We start from the raw sequence: 22,714 nt of genomic DNA, 5'->3' as shown, positions 1-22,714 counted from the left end.
CCAGTATTCTTGCCTGGAGAATCCCATAGACAGAGGGGTCTGGCAGGCTACAATCCATGGGGTTGCAAGAGTTGGACAAGACTTAGCAACTAAACCACCAGCAGTGTTAGATAAGAGTCCAGCTTTTGCATGTGGATATCCAGTTTTCATAGCAGCTTTTATTGAAAATGCTGTCCTTTCCCCAATGATTTGTCTTGGCAATAATCACTTGACCATATATGCAAGGATTTACTTTTGGGGTCTCTCTATTCTATTTACTTGGTCTATAAGTCTGTCTTTCCATCGCTTCATGGGGAATAGATGGGGAAACAGTGGAAACAGTGTCAGACTTTATTTTGGGGGGCTCCAAAATCACTGCAGATGGTGATTGCAGCCATGAAATTAAAAGACGCTTACTCCTTGGAAGGAAAGTTATGACCAACCTAGATAGCATATTCAAAAGCAGAGACATTACTTTGCCAACAAAGGTCCGTCTAGTCAAGGCAATGGTTTTTCCAGTGGACATGTATGGATGTGAGAGTTGGACTGTGAAGAAAGCTGAGCGCCGAAGAATTGATGCTTTTGAACTGTGGTGTTGGAGAAGACTCTTGAGAGTCCCTTGGACTGCAAGGAGATCCAACCAGTCCATTGTGAAGGAGATCAGTCCTGGGTGTTCTTTGGAAGGAATGATGCTAAAGCTGAAACTCCAGTACTTTGGCCACCTCATGCGAAGAGTTGACTCATTGGAAAAGGCTCTGATGCTGGGAGGGATTGGGGGCAAGAGGAGAAGGGGACGACAGAGGATGAGATGGCTGGATGGTATCACTGACTCGATGGACGTGAGTCTGAGTGAACCGGGAGTTGGTGATGGACAGGGAGGCCTGGCGTGCTGTGATTCATGGGGTCGCAAAGAGTCGGACATGACTGAGCGACTGAACTGAACTGAACTGATGGCAGTACCACACTATTTTTGTTTTTTTTTGCCTTATGATTAAGGACTAGAAATTGCTATAAACTTGGGTAACTATTTTGGAATAATTGATGAAAAGTCTTTCAGTACCCTAATATTTTATATTTTTATTACCAAACTGTTTTGACTACTATAGCTTTGTAGTGAAGTTTCAAATTAGGAAGTGTGAGTCCTCTAGCTTTGTTCCCTTTTTCAACATTGTTTTGCCCATCTAGGCCCCTCAAGATTCCATATGAATCTTAGGATTTAAAGAAAAATCTCTAGACCCACTCTAGGTAGTAATGATATCTTAACAATATTAAGTCTTCCAATCATATTGGGAAAATTGAATAAACCCTGCAAAGGAATGAAACTGGACCCCCGATTTACACTACTAACAAAAAGTAACTTAAAATGCATTGTCTTCCAAACCATGAACACAGGGTATGTTTCTATTTATGTCTTCTTCAATTTCTCTCAGTAATGTTTTTATTTTTGTTTTGCTTCTGTTTTTTTAAATTGAAGTATAATAGACATATGACATTATAATAGTTTCAGGTGTAATGAATTCAATATTTGTATATTGTGTTTTGTATATGTGTGTACATAATGTATGCATCAGAAAAGGAAATGGCAACCCACTCCTGTATTCTTGCCTGGAAAAGTCCATGGACAGAGGAGCCTGGCGGGCTGCAGTCCATGGGGTTACATAACTGAGCACACATGCATGAGGAGGGTGAAGGGAGATGGGTTGCTAGCAATAAACTGGTAGAACTAAAAAATAAATAAACCACCACCAATGTATGTATATATATACATTTGTGTGCTGCTGCTGCTGCTAAGTCGCTTCAGTCGTGTCCGACTCTGTGCGACCCCATAGACGGCAGCCCACCAGGCTCCCCCGTCCCTGGGATTCTCCAGGCAAGAACACTGGAGTGGGTTGCCATTTCCTTCTCCAATGCATGAAAGTGAAAAGTGCAAGTGAAGTTGCTCAGTCGTGTCCGACTCTTCACGATCCCATGGACTGCAGCCCACCAGGTTCCCCCATCCACGGGATTTTCCAGGCAAGAGTACTGGAGTGGGGTGCCATTGCCTTCTCTGATACATTTGTGTGCATAATGACAATACTTATATAACGTATATTTTAAATTGTGTATTTGTATACATAGTAATTCAATATTTGTATACACTATGAAATGATCACCATGGTAAGTCTAGTTACCATCTGTTGCCACAAATAGTTACAAAATTCCTTTTTTGTGTGAAGATAAGCAGTGTTTTGCTTTAAAAGATATTTTCACTTTATATGGACTCTAAATTCACAATATTTTTCAATACATTAAAGATGTTCCTCTACTGTCTTCTCTCTTGCAATGTTTCTCATGAAAAACCTGTTGTTTTCCTTATCTTTTGTTTCTCCATATACAATATGACTTTTCCCCCCTCTGGTTTTGTTTAAGATTTTCTCTTTATCACTGGTAATTTGACTATGATGTACCTTGATGTAGTTATCTTTGTCCTTCTTGTGATTGAGGTTAGTTGAGCTTTTTGTATCCATAGGCTTATAGTTTCAATCAAATTTGGAAAATGTGGGGCCATTTTTTTTTACTGTTTTTTCTCTTTTCTACCTCTATTCTTCACCTATCCAGTTACATGTGTATTAGGCCACCAGTAGTTCCACAGCTTATTGATGCACCATCACTTATTTAAAATTCCCTTTTCTCTTTGTGTTTAATTTAAAATAGTTCTTATTGCTATGATAGTCAGCTTCTAAAACAGCTCCCAATGATTCCTACTTCCTGATTTTATGTTTTAGTGTCATCACTTCCCCTTGAGTGTGGGCTAGAACTAATGGTTTGGATTTAATGAATGAAATAAGGCAAAAGTGATAGCATGTCTTTCCTAAGATTAGGTTATAAAAGACTGAGACTTCTGCCTTGCTCTTACTCTCTCTTTCTGGCTTTTCTTGCTGCTGCTGCTAAGTCGCTTCAGTCGTGTCCAACTCTGTGCGACCCCATAGACAGCAGCCCACCAGGCTCCCCCCATCCCTGGGATTCTCCAGGCAAGAACACTGGAGTGGGTTGCCATTTCCTTCTCCAAAGCATGAAAGTGAAAAGTGAAAGTGAAGTCGCTCAGTTGTGTCTGACTCTTAGCGACCCCATGGACTGCAGCCCACCAGGCTACTCCATCCATGGGATTTTCCAGGCAAGAGTATTGGAGTGGGGTGCCATCGCCTTCTCCACTTTTCTTGCTAGATGTGCAATTGTTATGTCTTCCAGTTTGCTAATTTTTTTCTTCTGTAATATCTGGTCTGCTGTTAATCCCATTTAGTGTATTTTTCTAGTTCCTCATTTATTTCCTTATATCAGTACAGACTCGATATTTCCCATATAATTCAATGTGTTACAATCAGTTACTTTCACTGTTTATTCTTTTTTTCACTGTTTATTCTAACGCACAAAGTTTCAATGACCATTTTGGTCAATAGGAGCCCCTTCTAGCTGGCTTAAATTTCTTTTGACATGCCTCTATTATTATTATTCTAGTACTTCTTTGCTTTTCAAAAGTACAAAAATATTTTTTCAGGCTTACCTTGTACTATTCTTGCCACAGCTTTGGGCTCAGCCATTTCTTGAAGGAAACCCAACTCTTTTACTGGACAATGGTATTTAGAAGCCAAGATTTATATGTGCACACACATGCACACACACACACGTGCTGCTGCTGCTGCTGCTAAGTCGCTTCAGTCGTGTCCGACTCTGTGCGACCCCATAGACGGCAACCCACCAGGCTCCTCCGTCCCTGGGATTCTCCAGGCAAGAACACTGGAGTGGGTTGCCATTTCCTTCTCCAATGCGTGAAAGTGAAAAGTGAAAGTGAAAGTGAAGTCGTGTCCGACTCAGCAACCCCGTGGACTGTAGCCTACCAGGCTCCTCCATCCATGGAATTCTCCAGGCAAGAGTACTGGAGTGGGGTGCCATTGCCTTCTCCGATAAATGGCTTGATTCCATTTAAATGCAGGTCAATATATCACCATAATGGTGATACAAGTCAGAATAATGTTACTTCTGAGGTGGGGTGTAGGCTGGGAAGGGGCCTGAGGAATGATGAAGTGTTTCATGTCTTAATCCAGGCAATGATTACACAAGTATATACATGCACAAAAATTCATTGAGCTGTTCACTCATGACTAGGACATCTGATGTGCTTTAATGTATACATCAGACATCATAAAGAATAATTTAAAAAAGGTAACCACTGTGTTTCCTTTCAGAAGCATGTTCTGTTTTTGGAAGGTGGATATGTTTTATTTCAGAGTCTTCATGAAGATTTTGCAACATTCAAAACTCCAACAATTCAAGAATATTCTGAGGAAGTCTAGTAGAAATCTCAGTTAACCAGCCAGAGTCAAAAGTCATGTGACAATGGTTAAGTACAGTTTGAAATTCGCTCTACCCACATCTTTAACATTATTTCATTCTTGACAATTTTTAATTTGAGGCTCATATTGCACAGACTTTCCCACAAGGTGAGACTTTATTAACACTTTTATGTTTTGCCATCTCAAATGTGTATAATTCAAAGTTTAAAATGAGCAAAAAAGGTATTCCCAGGTGGTCCAGTGGTTAAGAATCCACATGCCAATGCAGGGGACATGGGTTCGATCCCTGGTCTGGGGAGATTCTACATGCCATAAGCCAACTAAGCCTGTGTGCCCCAACTACTGAGCCCATGCTCTAGAGCTCTCATGCCACAGCTACTGAGCCCACTCATCACAGCTACAGAATCCTGTGTGTCCTAAAGCCCAAGCTCTGCAACACAAGAAGTCACTGCAATGAGAAACCCATGAACCACAACTAGAGAGCAATCCCTGCTTGCTGCAACTAGAGAAAGCCCACGTGCAGTGATGAAGGCTCAGTGCAGCCAGAAGTAGGTAAACATTTGTAAATGAGCAAAATGATTTTGAATAAACATTTCTCCAAAGAAGATACACCAGTGGTAAATAAGCACGTGAAAAGATGCTCAATGTCACTAATCATTAGGGAAATACAAATCAACTCCATAATAAGATGCCTCTTCACATCCACTAAGATGGTTATAATTTAAAAGACAGATAATAACAGGTTTTGATGAGGACGTAGAGAAATTGGAATCTTCATACATTGCTGGTGGGAATGTGCAGTCATTTTGTATAATAGTTTGGCAGCTCCTCTAAGAGTTAAATACAGAGTTACCATATGACCCAACTAGTTTACTCCTAGGTATGTATCCAAGAGAACTGAAAATATACCTCTATACAAAAACTTATTAATGAATATTCATAGCAGTAGTATTCAAAATGGCCAAAATACTTCTGATTTCTCTGGAGTAGGGGTAGTATGGTGTGGTGATTAGAAGAAAAGGATATGATTATTTAGTGTTAAAGGGGCAGGTTTGGCCTCTTCTATCCTCTGTTCGATAAGCATCCAAGTGTCTCTCATGGGTTCTTCTGTGTGTCACCCCTCACAGGTGTAATATCCTCCAACTGGCTATTATACCCCTACTGGATACAGTATCTTGGCTCCTGACCCTGATGGGCTTTTTTCTCCTAGTTGTTATTATTGTTGTTCAAAGAATAGAATAGGAAATAACAGAGTGAATGAATGTAGAATTTCAAAGTACTGTTTCACACAAATCTTGTGTCAGTGTGTGTGTGTGTGTGTGTATGGATAGATTACAGTGTAAAATGTATTTGTGATTTAAGAAGTTGGGAAGCCACTCCTTTGAAAAGTCAGTGTTGTGTGGTGCTCAAAAGACCCAGTTTCTGTTCCGAGCCCTGCTCTGAGCTTGCTGGTGAGCTTGAGCAATTGCCTGCTTCTCTCTGGACCTCAGGCTCTTTTTCTAACCTGTGAGGGCATTGGACTCTCCTGGTCCTTCCAGCTCTTGTTGCGACAACAGTAACATCTAACCCCTAATCCACACTTAGAATGTGCCAAGCACTGTTTTAAATCCTTTCTGTGCATCGAGTACTTGAATTCTCACCATAGTTCTATGGTGTAGGTGATTTTATTATCATCCCTACTTTACAAATGAGGAAACTGAGAACCCAAAGAAGTGAAGTGGCAGAGCAGGCATTTGTACCCAGGCTTGTTTGGCTCTAGAAGCCGTATTCATAACCAGTACTGCTACCAGTATGCAGCTCTGAGTCAGTAGGGCTACACTGCCTTTCTGGCTCCTTTTGAAGGAGGGATGGCAGACTTTCTTGGCCACTTACTTAGTGAGTTTCCAGGAAGCTGGGGCTTAGTCATTCTTCTTTGCCAAGTTCACTTGAGCGCACAGATACTGGTATGACACTTGCAGAGTTAGGTTCTGGCTTCCTTGGGTCCCTACTACATTTCCTCTTATCTCATGAAGGGCACAGTTTTCTAAAGACTAGTTTCCCTTTGTCTCTTTCACCCGTCTCTCCCATCATTTCCCTCTCAACAGAGCTCTGTGCTATCTCTTCCTTCCCAATATTAGTTTAATAGTCTTCACATCCAAGGGCTTTTTATTCTGACAGGAGAGAAATCAGTGTTGGGTTTTTTTCATTATCTCTGGCCAATAATCAATATTAAATTTCCCTCTTTGGGCCATGCCATTCAAAACAAAGTTCATCATGCTTTCTGCTTCTTGGTGAGTTCTAAGAATTTCTGATAGGGACAGTGTGGAGTCTGCTTGGTGTCCTGTCCCCAAAGTTCTCCTTTCTCTATAGTTCCCCCTGGAGCCACTTGAATGCCAGCCTATAGGCCCAATGAGGTCTGCCCCATCTATGGGACCCACCTTGCCCTCCAGCAATTTAAGGGTCTCTAATTCAATGCTCAGATTCAAGACAAGTCCTGCCATAACACTCTGGTGATGACTTCTATATTCAACCCGAGTTTAAGCCCCTATTTTCTCTCTCTGTTCTGATTCTTGCCTATTGTCCCTGAGCTTCTGTTTAGGCCTTGATAATCCTCTGTAGGGCTTCCCAGGTGAAGCCAGTGGTAAAGAACCTGCCTGCCAATGCAGGTAGACATAAGAGATGCAGGTTCGATCCCTGAGTCAGGAAGATCCCCTGGAGAAGGAAATGCTAACCCACTCCAGTACTCTTGCCTGGAGAATTCCATGGACAGAGGAGCCTGGCAGGCTACAGTCCATGGGGTCACAGAGTCTGAAGCGACTTAGCGTGCAGGCATGAATCCTCTGTAACTGGGAATTTGCTCTGTTCTTTCCAGTCCTTTCCCTCCTCCTCTCTCCCCCAGGAACTGGAATGCTGCAATGGCTATGGCCTTGCAACCTTGTGTCTTACTTTCCTGATGCTGCCTGCTCAGCTGCATCTCTGCTTCTAGAGTTCCCAGTGCCCTGTTTAACACACCTGTCAGGAAATCCCAAGTCTTGGTAACTTGAAATTTGCTCCACATGCTGTAATTAGCCCTTCTGCCTAGACTGTGTTGTATGAAAGGACAGGGGCCAAGTAGATGTTCCTATTTGCTTGAGAGAGTGTATTTACACTAGACTTTGTTCAAAGTGTAGTCGCTGAACCAGCAATACCAGCAGCACCAGGATACACCACATCTTCCATGTGAGACTCTTCATTTTAAAAAAAGACTGGTTCTAGGGCTATCAGCTGACCCACTAGCAATAAATCAAGTCAATGAAACAGCATTTAAGCATCTTTTGCTCATAGCATCATTTACTCCATTGGAGTTTTAAGCTCCACGAAGGGCAGAAAATTCATATCTCTTGTTCACTGCTGTATTTCTAGTGTTTAGAACTGTGCTTGGCAGATGGTAAGTGCTCAGTAACTGTTAAGGAAATGAACAAGTGAATGGATGAGCTGGTGAATTTTTACCAACTAGGTGTCCTTGGAAATGTTAAATTATCTGAGCCTCATCATTTTATTCATCTGTACAATAAAGATTCGTATCCCTACTTCCAAGTATGAGGATCATGCATAAAAAGGGGGTGTAGAGTTGTCAACATTTCTTTTGATACAAAGGCTACTCTTCACTGAAATGTGGATCTGTTTTGTTTTGGAGTGATCAGTTCTTTGCAGCTGCTTTACCCTAAGTATTATTGAGGGCTTGTTCTGTGTGGAAGAATCTTGGAAGAGAGACTCATTTACCCAGTCACTCATTCATTTAGAAAATATTAATTGAATATTATGCAGGCTTTATTCTAAGTGCTAAGGAGAAGAGCAGTAGATAAAACAAACACTCTACTCCCAAGAAGTTTACATTGGAAAAAGACAGACATGAATCAAATAAAATTGTAATATAGCAAATGGTGATATTTGTTAAGAGGAACAATAAAGTGAGTAAGGCTTCCCTGGTGGTTCAGATGGTAAAGAATCTGCCTGCAATGTGGGAGACCTGGGTCTGATCCCTGGGTCGGGAAGATCCCCTGGAGGAGGAAATGGCAATCCACTCCAGTATTCTTGCCTGGAGAATTCCATGGACAGAAGATCCTGGTGGGCTACAGTCCATGGGGCCGCAACATGACTGAGTGACTTAACACCAAAGTTTCTCTGAGGAGATAGCATTTGAGCAAAGACCTACAGGAAGCAAGGGAGTGGTTCATGGGGATGTCCAGGGAGAAAATTTTCCAGGCAGAGGGACAGCCACTGTAATGGCCCAAAAGTGGGAAACCATGTAGGATGTTTAAAGAACAGCAAAGAGACCAGTGCTATTGGAGTAAAGTTGGAAAATAGTAAGAATGAGCGTTTGTAGGGGAGGAGCGCTGAATCATGTAGGGCTTTACAGGGCATTATATGACCTTTAGCTTTTACTCTGAGTGAGATTGGAAGTCATGGGAGAATATTCCATGAGGAATGATGTGATCTAACTTAAATTTTAAACGAGTCACTCAAGTTGTTGTGTTGAGTGAGAACAGACTTTAGGAGACTAAAGGCAGAAGCAAGGAGATGAGCTGGAAAGCAGTTGCAGTAGTTCACGTGAGAGATGATGGTGGCCAGGATTAGGGGGGTAGTGGAAAAGGCAATGGCACCCCACTCCAGTACTCTTGCCTGGAAAATCCCATGGACGGAGAAGCCTGGTGGGCTGCAGTCCATGGGGTCGCAAAGAGTCAGACATGACTGAGCAACTTCACTTTCACTTTTCACTTTCATGCATTGGAGAAGGAAATGGCAACCCACTCCAGTGTTCTTGCCTGGAGAATCCCAGGGATGGGGGAGCCTGGTGGGCTGCCGTCTATGGGGTCGAACAGAGTCGGACACGACTGAAGTGACTTAGCAGCAGCAGCAGTGATTGAGATGGGGAGACCGGTCAGATTTTGAAGAAAAGTCTGGTATGTTTTGCAGAGGTCTTGGGTATGGAATGTGGGAGAAGAAGGAGGAGTCAAGAATGACCCCAAGGTTTTTACTTCAGCAATTAGAAGGTTGGAGCTGCCATCGATAGAGATGGACAAGATTGGAGAAGAATCAGGTTTGTGAAAGAGGAATGGAGGAATTCTGTTGGAACATGTTACATTTAAGATGGCTATTTGATCTTCAAGAGGGAATGCTGAATAGACAGTTGGGTAGATGGATCTGCAGTTGAGAGAAGTCTGAACTGGGATACACATTTGGAAATCTTCAATGTATCTAGGGTAAAGTTATGGGACCAGATGTGATTACCTAGGGGCAGAGCATGAAAAGAAGAAATTGCCCAAGGTCTGAATTCTGGGTTATTCCAATGGTCCCAGGTCAGGACTGAGAGGAGAAATCAAAAGGCACTAGGTCAGAGTAGCCAGTGAGGTAGGTGGTGAGAGAATGGTTCCTGGAAGCCATGGGGAGCCAGTGTTTCAAGGAGGAGGGAGGGTTCAACTGTTTAGAATGCTGATGAAATGTCAAGCAAGATGAAGACTGAGATTTGACAACATGGAGGTTCATTAAAACCTTGAGAGGAACTATTTCGATGGAGTGATAAACCTCTAATTGAAGATGATTTGAGAGAGAAGCAAGAATTATAGACAGTGAATATAGGCAGCTCTTTCAAGGAATTTTGTTGTAATAGAGAGAAGAGAGGTGCGGCAGAACCTGGAGAGGGATGTGGGTGGGGTGAATGGAGGACTTTAGTTGGTAGATACTGTAGCATGTAGAGAGGAAGACATTATTGATGCAAGAGAGAGGTGAGAACTCCTGAAGTGGTCTCCTTAAGTGGGTGAGAGGTGAGATTAAGGGCACAAGTGGAGCCAGTAAGGGAAGGAGCCAGGATTTGAACCAGCTGTCCCTTACTTCAAAGCCTCTTCCTCTCAACCATCACACTACAGTGCTACCCAGACAATACCCATTGGGTATTGGAGCTTGGCTCTATTCTTCTCATCACATGCTCAGGCCTTACTTGGGATTCAAGTCACCATTTCGACTTGTCTTTGATTAGGGAAAAAATTAAATCTCTGAAACATGATTTCAGCATCTCTTCTGATTCCCTAAAAACCCTCCCTCCACCTTCTAATTTCATTTGTCACTACAGGAAGGAAAGGGACTCCATAAAAGAAGCCTTCTGTGTAATACTGGCTGAATGGGCAGAGAAGGCCACTTCTCTCCCTTCCACTGTTCCTCTCTCATCCTCTATAAACCTCAAATGTTGCTCTCGAGGATGATTATAGCAATCTAAGAAGCAATAGTCATTTTAGTAGGTGTTTTTTTCACCTGCCCAGAGGGATAGGGAAGAATCCTGGCATGTGAACGTGAGGAAGGTGGGAAGCAGGGAAACGGCAGAGCCACCCTATTGCAGCTGTGCTTCTCTGTGCGTGTGTGTTCAGTCGCTTCAGTCCTGTCCGACTCTTTGCAACCCCATGGACTGTAGCCTGACAGGCTCCTCTGTCCATGGGATTCTCCAGGCAAAAATACTGGAATGGGTAGCCATTCCCTTCTCCAGGGGATCTTACCAACCCAGGAATCGAACCCACATCTCCTGCATTGTAGGTGGATTCTTTACCACTGAGTCACCAGAGAAGCCCGTGCTTTTCTGTAGGGTTGGAAAATAGCCAAGGAAGTCCCCTAAACACAGACATGCCATTGTTTCCCCATCTTCCCTCCATTAGCCACAACATAGCCAGCTTAACATGAGTTACTCCATGGGCTAGAGTAGCTGGGAAGTCTCACCCCACAAGTGGAAGCTGACACAGAGCACGAGGGGACAAAGATGAGAGTTTGATGATGATATCTGCCGAGTTTTCAGGTCAGGTGGCACTATTTGAACATTTTTAGGCTGAGTTCGAAAGGAAGGGCTTCCTTTAGGGCTTCCCTTATAGCTCAGTCGGTAAAGAATCTGCCTGCAGTGCAAGAGACCCAGGTTCGATCCCTGGGTTGGGAAGATCCCCTGGAGAAGGAAATGGCAATCCACTCCAGTATCCGTGCTTGGAAAATGTCATGGACAGACGAGCCTGGTGGGCTGCAGTCCATGGGGTCACAAAGAGTTGGGCACGACTGAGCGACTAACACTTTTGAAAGGAAGTGTGATTTTCTGGGCCAGGGGAAAAGGAACAACCGAAGGAGACAGGGTTAGGAAGAGACAGAAGATAAAAGAAGGGAGTGGGACTTCCCCGGTGGTCCATCGACTAAGACTCTGCTCCCACTGCAGGGGGTCTGGGTTCCATCCCTGGTTGGGGAACTGGATCCTGCATGCTGCAACAAAGACTGAAGATCTTGTGTGCCGCAACTAAAACCCAGTGCAGCCAATTAAATAAAATAAAAATAAATATTTGTTAAAAAAAAAAAAAAGATGGGAAGAGCAGTGAAAGAACTTGGAGGGGCATCAGGAGGAATAAGAAGTGAAAACCCAGGCTTGTCCTGCTTAATGGTAGTTACTGGAACCTTTAGCCTCAGGTGCTGGCTAAAACAAAATAGTATTTCTCTCCCCTCCCATCCACGCAACTTGCACAGACTTTAATGTGAAGTGTATGACTTTGAATGTTTACATCAGAACAGGAAGAAAAACCAGAAGTCATTTTTCTGCTTTAAATCTAAGTTATTTCTCTTGTCCTCTTCCTAGGTGTGTAGGGCCTTTTGACCAATATATAGTACTGACCATCCGTTTCTAAGAACCACCTTGGCCAGTCGCCATTAAAAATGCCATATATTAGGGAGCTTGTGTACAGTGCAGTTGGAGCACAGTATTATGTTATTTATTTTTTAATCTAATCCTCTGCCTTTAGATGCTAGAAATGAGAATTAGTCAGAGCCTAATCTCTCCAGGGATGTGTTCTTTCCAGGCAAGCCTGGTCTGTCTTCTATAGAAAATAGGACGAAATCCAATTTTTGGATGATGTGATGGGATGGAAAAAGAGAGAGGCCAACAGGGCTGGGAGAGGATACAAATGGCCCTAGAAGACTGATAAATCCGCCCCCTCCCCCTTTTTTAAAGAATCACCATTTGGGGAGATCTCTCCTGTTTGGGGTTGACCTGACCATCCTAATCAGATGATGTGGCTGCTTCAGTTATTGCAGTGAGAAAACATCACATTGAAGGTCAAAAAAGAGAATAAACAACACCATGAGAAATAATCTCATTCTTCTCTCTGTATTTTTTGGTTTTGTTTTGAGTCTTTCACCTTTAATCAATTGAATGTTAATAAGGGCATTGTTTCTGCACTCAGAATTGGAGCTCCTTTGACCTTTGAAGGAAACAGAAGTCTTTGGATCCCATTGTCCATGGGTCTCTTTCTCTTAGGAACTCCTGACTAAATCCTATGAAGAGCTTCTTTTATTTGCTTTGGAAAATTACACTTTATTTTGAGATAATTGTAGATTTGCATGCAAGTTGTAAGAAATGATACAGAGAAAGCCCCGGTACCCTCTCCCCAGTTATGTTTGCTTTTTTTTTTCTTTAAGCAACTTTATTGTGCTTTGATTGACATACAAAAAACTGTACCTATTTAATGTGTGTAACTTCATGGCTTTGGAGATATGTATACACTTGTGAAATCATCACCACAATCAATGCCATAAACATATCCATCACTTCAAAAGCTTCCTTCTATCTTCTTGATTTATTTATTTTGGGGGAGATAATGCAACATACGATCTACCCTTTTAGCAACTGTTCAAGTACGCAATACAGGTACTGTGTATTAACTAACTATAATTAACTGTAGGCACTACGCTGTACTGTATTTGCATTTTAAAGTCCAATTAGATTTTTCTTTAGTGGATCCCTTCACTCTTCATTCACATGAGTAAGTTCATATAACATTTGGGCTTCCCTGGTGGCTCAGTGGTAAAGAATCCTCCTGGCAATGGAGGAGACACAGGTTTGATCCCTGATCCCGGAAGATCCCATGTGCTGTGGAGCAACTAAGCCCATGGGCCGCAGCTGTTGAGCCAGTGCTCTAGAGCCTGGGAGCTGCAGCTACTGAAACCTGCGTGCCCTAAAGCCCGTGCTCTGCAGCAAGAGAAGCTACCGCAATGAGAAGCGTGCCCACCACAACTAGAGAGTAGCCCCTGCTCCCTGAAGCTAGAGAAAACCTGAGTGCAGCAACAAAGACCCAGCACAGACAAACATAAATAAATACAAAAGCATTAAAAACACATAACACTGTGCTCTACACACCTCTGAAGAACCAGGAAATGCGGGGTCAGAGATGTCCCATTCCAAAGGTGAAAACAGAAAGCTTCCAGCTGAGGCTTATGCAAGTCACTGCATCTTATTATTCACTTGCCTTAATGATGAATTGTACCTTGCTCTACATATGGTTCCTGCAAGTTTCTAAGCCAGAATAAAGGAAATGTCAAATGTGGAAAGGAATGGAATCCATAACTGTGCTGTGGACTAATAGTATATCATGAGTTGTATGGGTCATGTGCATGTCCTGCTGAGTATCCCTTACAGGAGAAGGAGCGCATCTGGAGATAAAATCTGGATGAAAGAATAGGTGGAGGGTTGATGAAGAAAAGAGATGGAGGGAAGGAACAGGGTGGCCCTGAAGTTAAGGTTCTGCCACAAAAGGTAGCGCCAAGTCGGGGAAGCTCTGGAAAGAGGCTGGGATGCATGGAGATAAACTAAAAATCTGATTATAAAACATTCATTTTTGGAACCCCTGGTGTAGATGAGCTATTAGCATGCTAGGGGCCAATCCAAGGGCAAAGTGGGGTCTCCTGTCTCTTATTCCTTTGTTCTTTCTGTCTCTGTTTCCTTAGAAACAAACCCATCAATATCCGGAGAACCCTATCCAAGAAGGAATTGCTCTGAAGATATTCAATCCCCAAGTGTTTTGAAAACAGATGCCAGCTATGCCAAATGAGTCCTTGAAACAGCTAAATCACATCCTGATTTGAAGCAGCAAGTGAAAAGCTTACCCATCTTTAATGATAGGAGGTAGAACCAAGTGCTCAGAAGATTAAATTATTGTGATCATGAGGCTGAGGTCCTGGGCTCAAACCCTGTGTGGCTCATTTGCTTCTCGACGTCCCAGTTTCAAACAGTAGAGACTGTGCTCTTGTCCACAAATGAGTCCTCCAAACATAGACGGTCATTTTGCAGGAATAAGCCACGAGTCCTATAAAACTCTGGGCAAGAGGCAGGGTGGTGTGGAGTGTAGCTGGTCAGGATCCGCATTTAGACAGACCTGGTTTGGAAATTTGCCCTTCTTATTTCCGCCTTATTACCAGTGGAACCTTAAGCCAATTACTTATCCTCTCTCTTTCAGAGCCTTGGTTTCCCCACAGGGTTGAGATAATTTAGCACATAACTGCTCAATAAATGAAAGCTGTTATTTTTTTTTATTATCACCAATAAAATTATAATTCTCAGATGTAGATTGAGATCTAAGTATAAATTTGCAAGTTGATTGCTCCTGCCATATTTCCCCTCAAGAATTCTCAGAAGAGATGCAAATTCACCTGGCCCCGGACACTGTTTAACCTGCTCCAAGAGGGGGTGTTATTATCAGTATCCCTTAATAATTTCAGGTCAAATGAAATCAATCTTCTATTCTCAATCTGACTCTATTGCTAGAACAATGATTCAAAACTCTTGGGTCTGTCCACAAGGGACGGAATAGCTTTATCTTCTCTGTAACAGGGAAGGAGTAAAGAGTGCCCTGACTGCTTATCTTACAAACAGAGTACCAGGTGAGGGTAGAGGACTTCCACAGAGCTAGGATGGATGCAGCAACAGCTCTCAGAATCCCCCAGGGATTCTCGAGCTAGCTTTCCAAAACTGCTTTTAGCATATTGATTTCTGACAGTGCTGCACTTCAGGAAAAGAGCAACTACACACTGCCAGCTTGCCCACATCTCCAAATCAATTGCACATGTACCAGATGCTTGGTTTTCTTTCTTTCCTTTCTTCTTCCTCCCCTGCAGGAAAGTATGTGGTTTCTAATAACACTCCTGCAATGTTGTGGCGGGACAGGATGTCAGTTTTACCTGAGGCTACAGAAGTAAAAGGGTATTCTAGTCCACAGAAAATCGGCTCCCTTGACCCACTTGGGATAGATTTGATTTCTGCTTTAGGATTAAAACACGAATATCCAGAATTGAAAAGGGGGAAAAATCCCTAGAGCAAATAGTTATTGAGTGGCTTGCTTGCTAGACAGGGTGCTAGCTACTTTCCATACATATTACATCATTGATCCTCACAACCACCCTGCAAGGTGGATACTTCGAATAGCATCACACATATGAAGAAAAAGGCTCTGAGAGGTTAAATCACTTGCCTGGAGTTGCAAAAGCTCATCACTGGCCTATATCACTCAGATTTCAGGTCTGATTTGTTTGTTTACTTGATTATTCAAATATTGATTCGTGAAATAAAGTCTATACTTATTTTATGTTAATTTCAGCATCAGGGACTTAAATATTTCTTGCACTAGTTGACTTCTAAGGGCTTCCCCAGTGGCTCAGTGGTAAAGAATCCTCTTGCAATGCAGGAGACACAGGAGACACGTATTTGATCCCTGCTTTGGGAAGATAGCCGGGAGAAAGAAATGGCAACCCACTCCAGTATTCTTGCCTGGAGAATCCCATAGACAGAGGATCTTGGTGGGCTGCAGTTCTTGGGGTCGCAAAGAGTTGAACATGACCGAGTGACTGAGCACACACAGTCAACTTCCGCAAAATAAGGGAGGTGTATTTATGCATTCTAATACCTGAAATACACGTTGTCTGTGAAATTTTAGCTATACAATGCTTGTTTGTAAATACTACCTCACACAGAGTGGCCCTCAATACATGTTTACTAAAAAGAAGGATTATAAAAGGTGTGAGGAAATGCAGCCAGTAGAAATCAGGAAAATGCATCCTTCATGCACTTGGGACTAGTTTAGCCTGAAATGAATCAGCTTATATCTCTATTCATTGGAGCAATTTCTTCATTACTGCATCATGGTATGAGTGTGTGTGTGCTAAGTCGCTTCAGTCATGTCTGACTCTTTTCGATACCATGGAATCTTCCTGACCCAGGGATTGAACCTGCGTTTCTTATGTCTCCTGCATTGTCAGGTGGGTTCTCTACCACTAGTGCCACCTGGGAAGTCTGCAACATGGTACAGAATGAGACAAATGAGCTAGACAGGCAGGATTCCAAACTGCAGCCCACATTTGTAAGGCCTGTTTTTTCACACCAATATTCCTGATTATTTTCAAGATCTATTAAAGCTAGGAAGGAATTTAGAGGTCAGTGACTGAAATCCTTTTGGATGCCAAGAAAGAAAGCAGAGCCCCCAAGAAAGGGAGCGACTAGCCCAAATGAATTAGATTCAACCCAGGTGTTCTGGCTGCCGCTTCTCTCTTGCACTTTCAACTATATGACATTTCGCCCAGTCAGGCTTTCCCAGATTGTGTCAAACACAGATCGAGCAGCCCAAGTCCTGAAGAGTTCCCTGTTCTGCCCAGTATGCCACAGCAAGTTTTTGGCTCTGCCTGAGCCTGTGACATTTAACCACAGACCGTTCTTGGAACCCCTGGAAAAAAAGACAACCACCTGACTGCTTCATGATTTAAATAGCCAAATAATGCCAAATTGAATTTCTCATGACAGAGTAAGTGGTAACTTTGGACTACAAACCAAGAAAACATTTATCCACGGATAGCTGATTAATGGAATTAAGGGAAAGTTTAAATTTGGAAGCTTGAGGAGTGATTTGTTAATTTGAACTTTTTTTTCAACTTGGCTTGGGCTGTCTAGAGATAAATAAAAGGTTTAATAATGTCAGTTCTGTTCAGTTAGTTTACCCCAAAGCAAAGACATTTTTCATGTGTTCTGTCCCTGAAGTTTTTATTTCTTTTCTTGGTGTGTACCTGATATATGTACTTCTAAGTGGCTTCCCTGGTGAAAACATGATTTTCCCATTAGTTAAGATTTAATGATGGTAATAATCTTTTGAATTTATAGGTCAGTGAGATTGCAGAGACACTTGGGTATATATTCTTTGTTACATTTATTTTTTTTTCCTTGTTATTTTCTTTCTTTTTTTAAATTTATTTTATTTTTTAACTACAATATTGTATTGGTTTTGCCATATATCAACATGAATCCACCACAGGTATACATGTGTTCCCCATCCTGAACCCTCTTTGTTACATTTATTTTTTAAAAATTGATTAGTATTATTATTTTTAGGCTGCTCCTTGTGTCATGTGGGATCGTGGTTCCCCAACTATGAATTGAACTCGTGTCCCCTGCAGTGGAAGCACAGCGTCTTAGGCACTGGATTGCCAGTCCCTTCAGTTGTATACTCTTATTTGTCCTGAACATATACTTGTGAAACAAAGAGAGGTTGGAATTTGTTCCTTTCTGTCAAATATAAGGAAATCAAAGGGTAAAGTTGTTAGGTAACAAGTCAAGGACCCAAGGCTAGAACCTGGATTGTTTTTGTGTCTAAACATATTGTTTTTCTCAACTAGTCAGTCAGGTTTCTTATCAAGCTATCCAGTGGAGAGCAAGTGAGAATTACTGCTAGATGGATCAAAGTAGGTAAGAAGTTAGTGAGCCAAACAACAAAGCAAACAAACAAAAAAAATCCATCAGATACTCAGGAACCATATGAAAAAGTTAGTTTGATGTCTGGAGACTCCAGGAGACTTACAAATAAAGTCCAAAGATCAAAGTTCAAGGTTATAGAAAGGAAACCCTTAAAATAAAGCCAGGAAATAGAACGAAAAGATTGTGATTCTCTGCTTCTCATAGCCCTGATGAAAGAGCTCTGCACATTGTGATGGTTGGAGTTATTATTGCCTCATGCTGGAGAACCTGAATGGAGAATAAAGCTGTGTCCATGTGACTAAACCCATTCAAAATAGCTGTATCATTTCTACCATGAGAAGAAGAGCTAGCATATGGCAACAGACTTAGAAAATCTGGAAATTTGGAATTGCCTACAAAATGTAAGTAGTACCTGAACATGAGAGGCTGGCATTAGCTTGTTGTGGAAGGATGAAGGAAGGAAAGGGAGAGTAGTTGAGTCCAATTTGTGTTATTTGGGGATCAGCCATGGGTATTCTGGGCTCAGTTCTGACAGGGAATAGAAGGGAGTACAAGGACTTTATTGAACTTTCCTAACATGGGGTTGCATCAGAAATGCCCTCCCCACCTCTCACCAAATGTTAATTATGTTCTTTGAGATCTTTCGAAAACTGGAAGGACCAGGATTCTTTCTGGGGCTCCTGGAGTCCAGAGGCCAATTTCATTGCTGCACATACCTCTGACACCAGAAAGCTGGCTTCTGCTGCTTCCCAGATTATGAGGTTAATGTGTCTTGAACAGTTCGGTAGAAATACAGCATGGGGGCCCCACTGTCAATATCAGCAATGGAAACATGGCTGGGAACTATAGTGACAGAGATGGAGAAGGGCTTCTGATTTCCATCTGTTCCCAGCTTGACAATGAAAGCCCTGAGCCCTGGTGGGTCCCAAGTGTGATTGGTTTAGCATCTCCTATACCCTTAGTATTTATTTCCTGACATAAGAAGTGATCTGATGAACCTCACAGACAGAAGGGTAAGCAAAATAATCTAGATGCAATAAAGCACATGTTTATGATTCTACTTAAATGGCATTTAAGTTTAAGCAAAACTAATCTATGATGATAGAAATCAGAACAATGGTTGCCTCTTGGGGTGGGGATTGACTGGGGGGGTCAGCGTATCAGGATCTGACTAGTGATTACAGGGGTGTATACATTTGTCAAACTCATGGTGCTTAAGACTAATAGTGCATATTAATATACGTAAGTTCACTCTCAATAAAAAAAGAAAACATTTAAAATGCAACGTCTTCATGTACGGCCAGCTCATTTATCACGAGCATCTGCCTATGCTTTCCCATGACATGACCGGCTGCCAAGCAATAGTGTATAACGTTTCAGGCTTTAGGGTGAACAGATCTAGGGTGAAATTCAGCTTTGACACTTATAGGCAGTGTGACCTGAGCCTCTATTTTCTCATCTGTAAGATGAGGATCATAACAAGAGTACCTGTCTCTCAGGGTTGTCTATTAGGAGGCTTAAATGAGATTGTTGTTGTTGTTGTTCAGTCACTAATTGTGTCAGACTCTTTGTGACCCCATGGACTGCAGCATACCAGGGTTCCCTGTCCTTCACTATCTCCTGAAGTTTGCTTAAACTCATGTCCATGAGATACTGTATACCATTTGCTGGAGGAGGAAATGGCAATCCACTTCAGTATTCTTGCCTGGAAAATCCCATGGACTGAGGAGCCTGGCAGGCTACAGTTCATAGGGTCAGAAAGAGTCAGACACGATTTAGTTACTAAATAACGACAACAACATACCATTTACTGGTGTTTGATCAGCTTTAGATACTCTTGCTATAGTGACCAGACCCATAGTAGTCTGAACCCTGATTTAAAAAGAAATTAGAAAACTAACCCATACTAAGGACCTACTTCCAGAGCGTCTGATTGTGTTGGTCTGGGGTAGGCCCCAAGAATCAGTATATTTAGAAAGCTACTCAGTTGATTCTAAAGTATAGCCATTACTGAACTCAAGTTCATGTACCCAATACACAGTGAGGCCAAACAAAATGAAACATTGGGGTTTGGAGCAGAGAAAAATTTATTGCAGGGCCTAGCAAGGATAATGGGTGGCTCATGTTTTTTTTGTTTTTGTTTTTGTTTTTTAAAGAGCCAAATTCCTCAGTGGTTTGGGGGGAGAAGTTTTTTATAGGCAAAATTTGGGATGATGGCTGCAGAGTAAATGACTTTCTTCTGACTGGTTGGTGGTGAGGTAACAGGGCACTGCTCCAGGAAATCTTGTGCTCAGCCTCAAGTTACTATCCTCCACCTGGGTGGGGGCCTTAGCTCCTGCAGAAGAGCTCAAAGATATTGTTGTGTATATCCCTTGGGGAGGAACCAAGACCCTGCCCTGCAGTTTCTTGATTGTTCCTCTTTCATTTCTGCATTCCCTCCTTTCCATGATTAGCAAATATTTGAATCTGCCCTTTGGTAAACATGAAGGTCTAGGAGGCTGAAACTTTATTCCTGCAAACAAGAAACAGGGGACACAGAAAGGCCTCTGTACCTGCTCCGTTTCATAGCCAGAGCTGACAAGCACTGGCCTAGATTCATTCAGATCTCCAGTTAAACACTATCACTTTCTCCATAAAGAAGTTCCTGGCAATTCCTGCTCTAGGTGTTTTCTCTTTTCTCTGAACGTTTTTAAAAATTGAGGTATACTTGTATGTGACAAAGTGCAAAACTCGCAAGTGTGGAGGTCTGTGAATGTTCACATACGTGTGCACTCATGTAACAGCACCCAGATCAAGATACAAACACTGCCTGCATTCTGAAAGACTTCTTTCACCTTTCCTGTTAGTGACCCCCAAGAGTAACTGCTATAGGAAAGGAAAAACAATGTTCCCTCTACCCTTCTAGGTTCTCCACTGAGACTCCCCTGTGATAAAAGACACATTAACAGGAGAAAAACAAACAGATGTTTCAGTTTAGTTCAGTCGCTCAGTTGTGTCCAACTCTTTGTGACCCCATAGACTGCAGCAGGCCAGGCCAAACTGTCCATCACCAACTCCTGGATGTTTAATAACATGTATACCTCCCTGGTGGCTCAGACAGTAAAGCATCTGTCTACAATGTGGGAGACCCGGGTTCGATCCCTGGGTCAGCAATATCCCCTGGAGAAGGAAATGGCAATCCACTCCAGTACTATTGCCTGGAAAATCCCATGGACAGAGGAGCCTGGTAGGCTACAGTCCATGGGGTCGCAAAGAGTCGGACACGACTGAGTGACTTCACTTCACTTCACTTCATATCTCCTATATATGTTTGTGGACCAAACTTTGGGTCTGCTCACCCACCACACTGTAAAGCCAATTTACTGACACCAGGTTGTGGTGAAGGCCAGTACAGCTTTTACTGCAGGTGACAAGAAAGGAGTATGGGCAGCTCATGTTCAAAAGACCTGAACTTCCCTAAGGTTTTCAGGGAAGAGCTTTTAAGGGAAGGATTGCCTCAAAGGCAACATTTTAGGGGAGGGCTACAGGGTGCATGACTTTCTTCTGATTGGGATCAAACCAATCACTTTCTTCTGATTGGTTAGTGGTGAGATAACAGACATGTTTCTGGCATCTTAATCATCCAGTCTGAGGTCTACATGCTTGTGTTCAGCAAGTAGTAACCACCCTTCACCTGGGTAGGGGTATGTGTCTTAGTTCCTGCAGAAAACTCAGGATATATGTCAGATGGTTATGTATATTCCTTGAGGAGAAACTAGGACTTTGTTTTATTGCTGAACTATTGTCATTATGGGCTTCCCAGCTGGCACAATGGTAAAGAACCCGCCAGCCACTGCAGGAGATGCTGGAGACATGGGTTTGATCCTGGGTTGGGAAGATCCGCTGGAGGAGGAAATGGCAACCTACTCCAGTATTCTTGCCTGGAAAATTCCACGGACAGAGGAGACTGGTGAGCTATAGTCCATGGGGTCACAAAGAGTTGGACATGACTGAGCGACATTACAACACTGTCATTACTTTTCTTGTTTAACTGCTTTCCCTTTGCTTCTGCATTTCCTCATTGAAACTTTAAGGCCCTCCTGAGTATAAATTGTTTCCATTTCACCTTTTCTTGTTTGTTGGAAAAAGGCTTCAGCCTCTAGAACTTCCCTGAGTACGAAGAAGAAGAAGAAGAAGAAGAAGAAGAAGAAGAAGAAGAAGAAGAAGAAGGAAGAAGAAGAAGAAGAAGAAGAAGAAGAAGAAGAAGAAGAAGAAGAAGAAGAAGAAGAAGAAGAAGAAGAAGAAGAAGAAGAAGAAAGAAGAAGAAGTTAAGTCACTCAGTCGTGTCTGACTCTTTGCGACTCCATGGACTGTAGCCTACCAGGCTCCTCTGTCCATTGGATTTTCCAGGCAATAGTACTGGAATGGATTGCCATTTCCTTCTCCAGGGGATCTTCAAAGGGCAGGTTAAAACAGTTGCTAATCAGGGAAGCATTACTTTGCCAACAAAGGTCCATCTAGTCAAGGCAATGGTTTTTCCAGTGGTCATGTATGGATGTGAGAGTTGGACTGTGAAGAAACCTGAGCACTGAAGAATTGATGCTTTTGAACTGTGGTGTTGGAGAAGACTCTTGAGAGTCCCTTGGACTGCAAGGAGATCCAACCAGTCTGTTCTGAAGGAGATCAGGCCTGGGATTTCTTTGGAAGGAATGATGCTAAAGCTGAAACTCCAGTATTTTGGCCACCTCATGCGAAGAGTTGACTCATTGGAAAAGGCTCTGATGCTGGGAGGGATTGGGGGCAGGAGGAGAAGGGGACGACAGAGGATGAGATGGCTGGATGGTATCACTGACTCGATGGACCTGAGTTTGAGTGAACTCCA

The 22,714-nt window shown here is 42.5% G+C and overlaps 1 long non-coding RNA gene across 1 annotated transcript; it reads left to right on the top strand.

Moving 5' to 3' along the window:
• Positions 1 to 7,621: 7,621 nt before the first annotated feature.
• LOC147340809 (uncharacterized) lies at positions 7,622 to 14,275 on the top strand. The gene is made up of 3 exons (XR_015158771.1): positions 7,622 to 7,716; positions 9,246 to 9,369; positions 14,067 to 14,275. It is a non-coding gene; the product is annotated as an uncharacterized LOC147340809 (long non-coding RNA).
• Positions 14,276 to 22,714: the final 8,439 nt, after the last annotated feature.

This window comes from Bos grunniens, chromosome X, assembly GCF_055505025.1.
Source record: "Bos grunniens cultivar Pamir isolate PY7600 chromosome X, Bosgru_T2T1.0, whole genome shotgun sequence".
NCBI lineage: Eukaryota > Metazoa > Chordata > Mammalia > Artiodactyla > Bovidae > Bos > Bos grunniens.
Note: the sequence above shows the minus strand (reverse complement) of the source record. Positions and strands in the feature narration are given on the sequence as shown.